Raw genomic sequence first — 12,912 nt, forward strand, 5'->3', positions numbered from 1 at the left:
GTGTCCTGTATGGGGACTTTTCCCCTCAAGCTGCTCAAGCCCTGGGAGCTGTGGCGAGGCCTCGTCTCCCTCTGGCAGCCACCCAGGGCCCATCGGCAGCTCTCCCTGGGTTCCTCTCCTGCTGACTCCCGCCTCCCCCAGACACCCAAGTAGCCTCCAGACACCCCCCTGGGCACCAGTGGTTACGCCAAGGGCCGTTAAGCATGCTATGGGACCATTTTTACAAACCCCGTGTCTGTCACCTAGACAGTTTTTCTGTGTGAAAACTCTTCCCCACCCCTCCTCCCCATCAGCAGCAGCTGTCCCTGCTGACCCCTCTCCCCTCCTCGCCTTGCCCCCAGGGTTTCTCAGTCCTTGCAGTATTGATCAGTGTTGTATCTTCGGGCAGTACACAGGCAGGGCTGCACGCCCCTCCCAGGACAGCAGAGGCCGGGAGGCTGGAACTGTTTCTGCTGGGGTTTCTTTGTGAGGTGTAAAGGCAGTAGCCTGAATCTGGATTTGGGGGGCCCCAGGAGGGTCTGAGCCCCTGGGATTCCCAGTCACCCTCGCCAGCCTTTTCTCTTCCGGGTTGCTCTGGGGGTGGCAGAGGTGGAATGGGGTCTGGCGTTTGACCCAAAGCTCCTGGCCCCTCGCTGGCCTCTTCCTGGAAATACCTGGGAGAGAAAAGATGGAGGGGTGAGGGTGGCTGGTCTGGGGAATCAGTTCCCCCAGCCCCTTGAGACTTAAAAACAGGAAGCAAGGGGCAGGGTGGGCCCCACACACCTCCAGCTGCCTCCCTCCAACCTGTGCACCTCGTGACCAGCTTGTTGAAGAGATCCAACACCAGGTCCCCACCGTGGCTGGTGGCTCTCACTGCAGCGGGGATGCTGAAAAGCGAGCGGGGCGTGGGGGTGGGGGGGTAGCACCATGTACAAGACACCTTAACCATGCCGCTCAGCTTCCCGTAGGTGCCGTCCCCCTTTCGCTGGTCACAGGCCCCTGCAGTCCCCAGCTCTCGGAGCTTCAGCCGGTCTGTCTGAAAGGTGACCAGTTGGTACTGTCGTGGCCACAGCATGTGCCAAAGATAGGAGTTACTCTGGGTGCACAACTCGCCCCAGAGGGTTTGGCCACTGGGCCAGTCCTCGTGCTTGCTCTGCGTGCAGCTAACCTGGTTTGATCTCCAGCACCCCAGGAGGTCCCATGATCCCACTTGGAGTGATCACCAAGTGGAGAGCTAGGAGTTAGCCCTCAGCACTACCTCACACGGCAAAATAATAATAATAATAAAATATACTGTTGCAGCACAAACCTGTAAGTTGATTTCAGCAGGGACCGTGCCTTGAACTTAGCTGTAATGTCACTACTCCTAAACCCGGACTAAAGTCTGTAATTGGCCCATTTACATAGCTCTAAAGACCATGATAGGGGCTGGAGCGATAGCACAGCGGTAGGGCATTTGCCTTGCAAGCGGCCAACCCGGGTTCGATTCCCAGCATCCCATTTGGTCCCCTGAGCACTGCCAAGAGTAATTCCTGAGTGCAGAGCCAGAAGTAACCCCTGTGCATTGCCAGGTGTGACCCCCCCCCCAAACAAAAGACCATGGTAGGGACCAGAGCAACAGTATAGCAGGTAGGGTACTTGGCTTGCATGTGAACCAGTTCAGGTTCAACCCCAGCACCCCAGGCGTAGTTCCTGAAGTACAGAGCCAGGAGTTACCCCTGAGCATTGCTGGTGTGGCCAAAAAAACTAAAATAGTAACATGACAATCAAGGTGTGCTTTGACTCACCTGTTCGAAACTTCGTTTACCTGTAATGCAATGGTAAGAATCGTCTTACGGTAACAGGAATGTCCTGAAGGGTTCCCCCATCCTACCTCTCTCTTGCCCTGAGATCAGAAACCAGGTGTTAGGTGGAAACATCATTTTGTATCAGTTGTATATTATCCTCTTGTATCTGATGCAGATTAATGTCCTTCAATATTATTCCTGAAAACAGGGCAGAGTTAAAAGTTCTCAGAGGCGCTGGAGCGATAGCACAGTGGGAGGGCGTTTGCCTTGCACAAGGCCGACCCGGGTTTGATTCGCAGTATCCCATAAGGCCCTCTGAGCACCACCAGGAGTAATTCCTAAGTGCATGAGCCAGGAGTAAACCCTGTGCATCGCCGGGTATGTCCCCAAAAAACAACAACAAAAAAAGTTCTCAACTTAAAGCTACTCCAGCCTTACCATCTCAATAAAAATACTGAATTCCCTGAATAAACACCATGACCTCTTAGCACCTGTATTGCAAACCATAATGCATGAAAGGAAAAGGAGAGAGAGAGAGAGAGAGAGAGAGCAAGAAGGAAAGTGCCTCCCATAGAGGGAGGCTGGGGGCGGGGGGAGGTTGGGACATTGGTGGTGGGAAATGTACACTGGTGGAGGTATGGGTACTGGATAATTGTATGACTGAAACCCAATTATGAACAGTTTTGTAATGGTCTATCTCATGGATACTCAATTAAAATTTTTTTTTAAAAAGTATTGATGAATTCATTCCCAATTCAATCAGCTTAATCAGTGACTGAATAAATAGCAGTACTCCTACATTAAAAAAAAAAGTCCTCAAAATTTCTGGACTTTTGGGGGCTGGAGCAATAGCACAGCGGGTAGGGCGTTTGCCTTGCACGCGGCCAACCCGGGTTCGATTCCCAGCATCCCATATGGTCCCCTGAGCACCGCCAGGAGTAATTCCTGAGCGCAGAGCCAGGAGTAACCCCTGTGCATTTCCGGGTGTGACCCAAAAAGCAAAAAAAAAAATTTCAGGACTTTTGGGGAACCCCATTCTCGTGTCCTGGGGCAGGGAGGGGATTGGGGGTGGACCCACCTGGCTGAATCCAAGCTTACTCCTTCCTACTGGCTCTGTAACTCAAAGATCACTCCAAGCAGATTCACAGGACTATAGGGTGTGGCGGATTTGAACAGGTTAGCCATGGTCAAGGCAAGCACCTTACCCACTAGACTTTGACTTTCTGTTTGAGAATTTGTATTCTGTCTGAATTTATACGACATGTATACATACAGGAAACCTGGATTTGATCCCTAGTACTACATAGACTCCACCTGAGCACCACCAGACTTACCCGGTATTAAGCTGAGATAGTCCTTTTCTTTTTTTCTTTTTGGGTTACACCCGGCGATGCACTGGGGTTACTCCTAGCTCTGCACTCAGGAATTACTCCTAACGGTGCTTGGGGGACCATATGGGATGCTGGGAATCGAACCCAGGTCGGTCGCATGCAAAGCAAATGCCCTACCTGTGCATCAGCCCTGCTGGGATAGTCCTTAAGCACCATTGGATCTAGCAAAAACCCAGACAGGTTTGATTCCCAGCATCCCATATGGTTCCCTGAGCACCGCCAGGAGTGATTCCTGAGTGCATGAGCCAGTAGTAACCCCTGTGCATCACCAGATGTAACCCAAAAAGCAAAGAAAAAAAGAACCCTTGGGCTACTCTAAGGAATAAAATCAGGCATTGAACTTTGAACTTGTTAAAAGTTCTTGCTGGAGTGATAGCACAGCGGGTAGGGCGTTTGCCTTGCACGTGGCCGACCTGGGTTCGATTCCCAGCATCCCATTTGGTCCCCAGAGCACCGCCAGGAGTAATTCCTGAGTGCAGAGCCAGGAGTAACCCCTCAGCATCGCCAGGGGTGACCCAAAAAGCAAAAATAAAATTAAGTTTAAAAAGTGCTTTGTGGGGCTGGAGAGCTAGCACAGCGGGTAGGGCTTTTGCCTTGCATGCAGCTGACCCAGGTTCGGTTCCCAGCATCCCATATGGTCCCGTGAGCCCCGCCAGGAGTGATTTCTGAGTGCAGAGCCAGGAGTAACCCCTGTGCATCGCCAGGTGTGACCCAAAAAGAAAAAATAAATAAAAAGTGCTTTGTGGGGGCTAGAGCGATAGCACAGCGGGTAGGGCGCTTGCCTTGCACGCAGCCAACATGGCCGACCCTGGTTCGATTCCCAGCATCCCATATGGTCCCCCGAGCACCGCCAGGAGTAATTCCTGAGTGCATGAGCCAGGAGTAACCCCTGAGCCTCGCAGGGTGTGACTCAAAAAGCAAAAAAAAAAAAAAGTGCTTTGTGTAGGGGACAGTGTGGGGTGGGGTGGGAGGGAACTGATGGGAAATGGACACTGGTAGTGTGCTTGGGTCCAGAAGACTGTCTAAAACTCAATTGAGAATAAACTTTTGTGTGTGTTTTGTTTGGGGGCCACACCTGGCCATGCTCAGCATTTTCTGGCCGGATTCAGGGGACTGTAAGGGTCCCAAGATCAAACCCAGATGGGCTTCATGCAAGGCAAGCACCCTGCCCTCTGCACTATTGCTCCAGCACCCATGAGTAACTTTCTAAATCATGTTGCTTTAAGTTTTTTTGTGTGAAGCAAGATTTTTTTTTATTGAAACTTAGATGTGAGAGGAGAGAAGAAAGGGGAAATGTGTCCCCAAGAGAACACAGGAGCTAAGAAATGGACAAGCAAGCAAGGGAGCACACAGGCTTGATGAGCAAAACAAAAACTTCCAGCAGCTGGAGCGATAGTACAGCAGGCAGGGCTCTTGCCTTGCATGAGGCCTCCTGGGGTTCAGTCCCCAGCACCCTATATGGTCCCCAAAGCCACCCCAGGAGCCATCTGTGAGCACAGAACCAGCAGGAAGCCCTGAGCACCATGGAATGTGGCCCCCAAACCAAAAAAGTTTTATTAAATCACTATCATCCCCTTGTTCATTGATTTGCTCAAGTGGGCACCAGTAACGTCTCCATTCCTCCATGTCACACTGTGGCTGGGTCCCAGAAGTCTTCAGCTGCGGAGAGGGAAACTCAACCTGCCCCCCTCCAAGGAGCCCTGGTGAGATCTCAATTTGGGACTGGGCCTGCTCAATTTGGGACTGGGCCTCCTCCACCCAGATCCCCCTTCTTCCAGTAGCTAGACAGTTACACCCCATCAACAGCCAAGATCCAGAGATCTTGCTCCCTGAAGAGAGCAATTTATTAAATACAAACTTTTAAAAAGTGCTTCGTCAGGGGGTATGGTGCCGCCAGCAGGTCAGTCTGTACCTATGAGGCGAGTGTATTGGCAGCTTGATGGCGCCTTCAGACTTCCAGATACCCCAAAATTGCTGCTATGCCTTTTGCCAGACCCCAACAACTTGGGGCCAAGTTTACCAAGAAAGCAAACGGCCAAAAGTTAGGTACGTGGGAGACACACCCACAAACCACCTCGGGCTCAGCTATATAATTGGAGGCAAGACCTCTCTGGTTCCTGATCAAACTACTTAACGGCCATGATCCCAAAGACTCAGAAACAAATCTCGGAACCCAGCGACTTTTGGCAGAAATGTGTCTGGTCCCCGCAGTAGGTTACCGGCACCAGGCCACCCCAGGTGGGAACAGGTTTTGTGCCTTGGCCTGTTTCCCCTGGCAGCTCAGTGGCCGCCATCCTCCAGAGGCCATTGGACAGTCAGGTTTAGGCTCGCAGTGAAGAGTCATGTGGGGCCTCACGGGATGGGGGATGGAGCTGGCCCTTTCCTCTCCGTCCCAATGAGACCCCAAGTCGCCGCCCATGAACTGCCTCTCTGGCTCCTGATCAAGCTGCTTAACGGCCATGGTCCCAGAGACTCGGGGACAAATCTTGGAATCCAGCAGGTTTTGGCAGAAATCCCTCCAGATTTAATTGTTAAAATTTCGGAATTTCAGGGGCTGGAGTGATAGTACAGCTGGTAGGGCTTTTGCCTTACACACGGCCAACCTGGGTTCAATTCCCAGCATCCCATATGGTTCCCCAAGCTCTGCCAGGAGTAATTTCTGAGTGCATTATCCAGGAGTAGCCCCTGTGTGCTGCCGGTGTGACCCAAAAAGAAAAAAAAAAATTTCGGAATTCCAAAATCACGTGGCCACTATTGTGGCCACGTGACATCATGTTATTCATAATCAGCAATAGAAAACGAACTGTCTACGTTGGCTTTTCAGCAGATCTGAGTGTTGGGGTAAAATCTCAAATAATAATGGTGGGTCTGGGATTGAAATATTGAATGAAATCAAAGAGAGAGTAATGTGGAAATCATCTACCCCACAGGTAGTGGGATGGGGGGTATACTGGGACTTTTGGTGGTGGAAAATGGGCACTGGTGAAGAGACAGGTATTTCATCATTGTATGACTGAGACGTAAACCCAAAAGCTTTGTAACCACTCTCACGGTGATTCAATAGATAAATTTATAAAAAAAATAAAAATAAAATAAAAATTGCTTTGTGTATATGGTGGCTAGAGAAAGATTTTAGGTTTTTTTTATCATGAATTTATGGTACTATTGTTGATACCAAAGTTCTTTGCCAAACACCTTTGGGGTTCTGGCTGCCTGAGCCCATGTGCTGCTTGTGCCCACATGGCTGAGCACATGTCGTGGCCAAGCACATGTGCCAAGTCTATCTTCCCTTTTGAGATGTGTGCTGGGGCTCTCGCTGCCTTTGGAGAAACCCATGTTCTCTCATGAGCATGTAACTCCTTCTGCCCTTCTCTCCCTGCTTCCCTTCCTCAAAACCTCCAACTAAAAGCTGTTTTTACTTCACTGCAAAATGAAAAATTAATTTTTTGCTTTATTCTCTGGTGGAGAGTGGGTGTCACTCCTAGGGAGCTTACTGAATGGGCACAGGGATGCTCTTGGTGATTCTTGGCCAACCAGTCAAGCAAGAAATTCAATGCAAGGATCCAAGACGTGCTGGGACCTTGTGTCCAGGGCCACACCAGCTCTGCTGGAAACCTCCAAGCTGGACCTGGAATTGCCTGGAGGAATGTGCTATGCCTGGGGTCAGGCTCAGCCCTGTGCAATGTTTGCACCTTAACCACTGTCCTAGCCCTGACACTCCCTTTGAGTTGTGCGGGGTCCTCCCCAGGAGAGCCCACACAGAATTGAGGCAAAGACACACGCTGCTGCCTCTTCTCACAGGCGTTTCAGCAAAGTGTTTGAGGTCTGGTTACAGAACACTGGGCAGGTCTGAGCGAGGAAAGGCGCTGACCTGCTTCACGCTTTCGGTTTAACCTTTAGCATATAGCTATGCAGGTGCCCTGCTGACGAGGAGAAAGAGGATGGCCAGGGGCAGAGCCTGACCTGTGAAATATTGTAGTAGTCCTCAAGGCTCTTTGTGATGTTAAAGTTCTCAGGCTACTTGGATAGCTACACCCCCAACAGATGCATTTTTCTTTTGCACACCCAGGAACGCAGAGTCTCCTGCCCCTGTGCCTGGCTGTCCTCGCCGAGGCCCCTTGGAGGGGAGCGGGTTGAGTTTCCCTCCCCTCCCTGAGCAGGGCTCCGGCAGCCGAAGACCTCCAGAACCAGCCACCACCATGCTGAGACCACTCTCCACACGCCTGAGGGTACCGGCAGAGGAACAAAGGCATGCTGGTCCCGGGGCTGAGATCTCCAAGCCTGCTTGGATGGGGGCTGAGCATCCTCCACCCAGATCCTCCATCTTCCAGTAGGCAGGGGTCACACCCACCAACTGGCCCCCTGGCGCCGTGTAATCCCATCAACGGTCAAGACCCAGAGACTATAAAACCCAGCTCCTGGAAACACGCGGCCGCATTCACGGCCACGCGACATCTTATTATCTCATTCCTACTTTGGATAAACTGGCAGGCTACCGAATGTAACCTGCCCACACGGCAGAGTCTGGCAAACTCCCTGTGGCGTACCCAATATGTCAAATACCAGTAACAATGATGGGTCTCATTCTCCTAACCCTGAAAGAGCCTTGAATATGGCACTTTTTAAAATCTCAGGGCTAGGACGAAGGAGAAGTTACTGGGGCCTGCTCGAGGCAATCAATGAACAACACCCAGGAACCAAAGAAGGCTGCAGCTGATCATCAGACTAGCTGGAGGTGGGTGGTGGGGCTGTGTGCTGTGTGCCAGGGGAACTCTGGTAAAGAGCATCTTCAAGCTGGGCCCGTCACCTGGCACTCACAGCAGCGTTCTGGCTTCAGTCCGCTTAAACCCCTGGGAGAGAGATTTGGACAGAGCCACCCCAGCGCCCTGGCACAATCAGCGATCCATGCAGGAAGAGAATTTTGCTCTCATGCAAGGTCAGGGCGAAAATGTGACGTGGAGATAGGACACGAGGTTTAAGTCGAAGTGAAATCTGACCAGCTCCCTCACAGGAAGGCTCCATCGGGATCACGGATGCAAAGGTGTTCTGTAAACTAAGTGACTTGTTCAAGGAAATAGGGGACTTCCTATTTCAAGGAAATAGGAAAAAGTGTTACCAAGACCTCACCACCCCCGTCCACAATAAGACAAACTTAGCCTGACTATAAGGAATAAACAAGAAGTGTAAAGCTTTACTGCAAACAAAATAAATCAGAGAGTATTGGTAGGAGGACATCTACCCCCGACAGGACGTTTCAAACCCTCCCTCAGGTAGAGAGAGGGTCCAAGACAGAAATTGACATAGCAAGCAGCAGACTGGCTCAGGGGCCAACGGTGGTACAAGAGAAGGGATGAAAACAAGCACTGTGCGACCGTCTGCGGGATGAAATAGAGAAGGTATGAACGCGAGGACATCTCCTCATGACAGTTCAGGGAAGGCTCCTTCAGAGATGGAGCCTGCTCCGAATCGCCGACCCCTCCCCCCTTCACTTCCCATAGATTTCACCAGCTTGTCTTTAATCCTGCGTCGAAGAATTAAAAAAGAAGAGGCCCAGGACTTTGTTCACAAAGAGGGACCTACAGGGCGCTATGAAGTTTAAAAAAAAAGGTACCCAAGAAGAAGCAGAGTGTTCAGAGCCAGTTGGAGGATGCCGACAGGTGTGGGTGCAGAATGTACACTCCAGTCTGGGCTCATGATCAAGAGGTCAGTGAAGGCAGCTCACGTCTAGCAGATGGGGATGGATTAGACTGAGGATGGCAGAACAGAACCCCCCATTACCATCAGCACCTCCCTCCGTGCTGTCCCCTTGGCTGCTGAGCAGCATGGGGATGTGGGAACCTGGGGATTTCCTTCTGAGAGGACTGAGGTTTGTACATGGAGATCCAGTGCAGCAGGTGCCCAGGGTGGAGGGGCTGAGACCATCACCCCGTCCCTCTCCTGCCATAAGCAGCACAAGGTTGCTGAGGGGCCGGGATTTCCCTCCCAGACAACTGCCTTTCATTGTCCATATCCAGAGTGTGCTCACCAGTAATTACTTAATGCAAAGGAACCACTCTGGAGCGTTTGAGAAACTTCTGGCCTCCCAGTGCTAATAAGAAATGTTAAGTAAGGCCCAGTGATAGGAAGTCCAAGCTACGGTTTCTATTTGGCCCTGGGAGTTTCCTGAAGCTTGTCCCATGACATGTATTCACACATTTGGTGGCTGGCACATATTATGCAAGTCTTGACAGATAATCTCCTAAAGTTATATGCAGCCCCTCAGGGCCTACTTTCTCCCAATCCACCTTGGCCACCCCAGGACTGGCTGGGAAGACTAGGACTGATAAAGTCTGCGATGAGCACGGGCCAGAGTCCCACCTCACCAGGTGGCAGTCAAGTCACAGCTGGCTTGGTTTTCTCTGCACAGGAGTTGATCCCAGCCAGCCAATTTCTCAGGGAGCCACAAACTCAGGTTAGAGAGAGGAGTTGCTCTTTGCAGGAGAGGAAAGTCAGTCCTAGGTCTTTCCCAGGTTTGGAGTTCTTGTCTCACCTCGCAGAAAAGAATTTTAGGGGTCTGGGGCTGCAATAGCACAGGAGGTAGGGCGTTTGCCTTGCACGCGGCCAACCCGGGTTCAGTTCCCAGTATCCTATATGGTCCCCCGAGCACCACCAGGAGTAATTCCTAAGTGCAAAGCTAGGAGTAACCCCTGTGCATCACCAGGTGCGACCCAAAAAGCAAAAAACAAACAAACAAAAAAACAAACAAAAACCTTCAGGGGTAGATGAGCAATGAAGTAAAAACAGATTTTATTGGAGGTTTTTAGGAAGGGGAAGGAGGGAGAGAAAGTGAGAGAGTAACGTGCTTGAGAGAATGCAGCATCTCCAAGGGCGGAGAGAGCCCCTACACGCGCATCCCAGAATTAGATACCAAAGCATGGAAGTTCACATCTCAAGAGGGGAGATGTGGGCCACACATGTGCTGGGGCACCACAAGTGCTCGGCCACATGGGCTAAGCAGCACATGGGCTCAGTGTGCACTTTCTTTGTTCAAGGTTCTCCAACCTACTCCCACATGGGGCTTCTAGTTTATAGTGGTCACTTCTTTGGAATTCCTTTCCTGGTCTTTTACTCCTGCTGGAGTTTCTCTCAAAGGTGGGGTCCAGCCTGCTCTGCATCTGTTACTGGCTCCAGGTGAAAGTTTTATCAGGCCTGAGCTCACAAGGTGGGCTCTTTGCAGCGATGAGCTATTGGTTTTATTACATCCAAGGAATTCCATTGCCAGGGGCCCTTTCTGTCTAACTGCCTACATCACAGTTACAAAGTTGTTCATGACTGGGTTTCAGTCATATAATTTTCCAACACCAGTCCCTTCACCAGTGTACATATCCTGCCAACAGTGTCCCCAGTTTCCCTGCTGCCCCCTTCTCCCCAGCCTGCCTCTATGGCAGGCACTTTTTTTTTCTTTTTGGGTCACACCTGGCGATGCACAGGGGTTACACCTGGCGGCGCTCAGGGGACCATATGGGATGCTGGGAATCGAACCCGGGTCGGCCGCGTGCCAAGGCAAACGCCCTACCTGCTGTGCTATCTCTCCGGCCCCCTTTCTGTATTTTTAAGGTTTGAACTGTTTGAGGATCTTGCAATGCCTTTAATGAAAACGGCATCACTGAAAGTAGTTTAGGCAGTAAGATGGGGGTGGCGGTGGTGCTAGTGAAATATACTGGGAGGACAGTGTCTGAAACGAAAACCAGCCTGAAGGCATGAAGGTCTTGGACACAGAAGACCCATTTCATCCCAGAAAGCCACTGAGATGCAGAAATTCGGGTCTAATTCCAGGTCTCTGAGAGGAGACGCGCTCAGGAATGCGAGGACAAAGGCTGCAATAGGAACTGAGAATGGACAGAAGTTCAGTGCTTTTCCTTAGGACTCCTACTTGCGTAAAGAATTCTGGATTAAGGCAGATATAGAAAATATCCACACTTAACCTTTTCCAAGATGCTACTTCAGAGAACAAATCTTTACCTCTCTCTCTTCACTTCTCAGTTAATCTTATTTGACTTAATTATTTGCCTCTTCCTGAAATTTGTCTGTTAGGGAAATGAGATGGACCTGAAAAGCCCTGGTGAGACTTAGGACTGACTTTCCTGCGAAGAGCAATTGCTCAGTCAGCCTGAGTCCGTGGATCCTGGGGATGTTGGGTGGCAGGGATCATTCCAATGCCGGGCAGAACAAGTGGACTCCAGGCAGAGCCTGAAGGCCGCCTCATGGGGCTGGTGGGACATAAACATCATACAGTGGCTGAGATCTTCCCAGAAATTTTTTTTTTTTAAAGAATGTTAACTTACAGAGGGCCAGAGCGATAGCACAACGGGTAGGGCGTTTGCCTTGCACACGGCCGACCCAGGTTCAATCCCCGGCATCCCACACGGTCCCCCAGCACTGCCAGGAGTAATTCCTGAGTGAAGACCCAGGAGTAACCCCTGAGCATCACTGGGTGAGACCCCCCAAAAAAGCAAAAAAAAAATTACAAAGTTATTGATAGTTGAGTGTTAGATATGTAATGTTCTAGCACCAGCCCCACCATCAGTGTCAACTTCCCTTCATCAGTTTTCCATGTTCCCCCCAGCTGTCCCCCACTCACCCCACTAGCCTGCAAACTGACACACTGAAGTTTGGTGATTGTCGTCTGGAACTCATGTTTTCAGTGTTGTTGAGCCTGTGGTTCGGATACAAAGCTATATTCCTCCCCCACATTACCCGTGTACCTGAGGCCTTGACGCCTGTCCCCTGCTTCTTCTTTTTCTCATCTTACTTCCCTCCCTCCTCAACTGCTTTTCTTCTGTGTTGCTGTCCCATCGGGAAAAATAAGTATTCAGAATCAAGAGATGGTTGCAGAATAATCCAAAGGCTTACTGGAGTATTTCCACTCCGTAACTATGTTCTGCAGTTAAAAGTTCTGGTATTAAAAGTGGGTGCAGGTATAAAACAACATAACATGAAGCTGACACCTAAGGATAGTAGATACACGGGACAAACAGACTGCTCCATAGCTGGAAGCCTGCCTCATAAGCAAAGGGGAGAAGGCAGCTGGAATAGAGAAGGGATCGATCACTAAGAAAATGATGGCTTGAGGAACCGGTCAGGATGGGAGATGTGTGCAGAAAGTAAAGGACCAAACATGATAACCTCTACAGTGTCTGTATTCCAAACCATAATGCGTAGAGTATGGAGAATATTGTCTACAATGGAGGCAGGGAGAGGGTTGGGGAGGGGGTAATACCCGGGATACTGGTGGTAGGGAATGTGCACTGTGTTCCATCATTGTGTGATTGTAACCTAAACATGAAAGCTTGTAACTATCTCATGGTGATTCAATACAATTAAAAAAAATAATAAAAGTGGGTGCAGGGCAGGAATTTTAGTAATTTTTTGATATGACCTATATGATTACTATACTTTTGCAAGCAGTCTACTTGGATTTGATCCTCGGCAGTCCATATTGTCCCCCAAGCCCTCCTGGAGTGATTCCTGAGCACAGAGCCAGGGAGCAACCCCCAATCACCATAGGGTGTGGCCCCAAAACAACAATTAAAAAAAAATGGCGGGGCTGGAGCGATAACACAGCGGATAGGGTGTTTGCCTTGCACGCGGCCAACCCAGGTTTGATTCCCAGCATCCCATATGGTCCCCTGAGCACCGCCGGGTGTAATTCCTGGGTGCAAAGCCAGGAGTAACCCCTGAGCATCACCGTCTGTGACACAAAAAGAAAAAAAAAT

Source organism: Sorex fumeus, unplaced genomic scaffold, assembly GCF_029834395.1.
Source record: "Sorex fumeus unplaced genomic scaffold, SorFum_2.1 ptg000042l, whole genome shotgun sequence".
Taxonomy (NCBI): Eukaryota; Metazoa; Chordata; class Mammalia; order Eulipotyphla; family Soricidae; genus Sorex; species Sorex fumeus.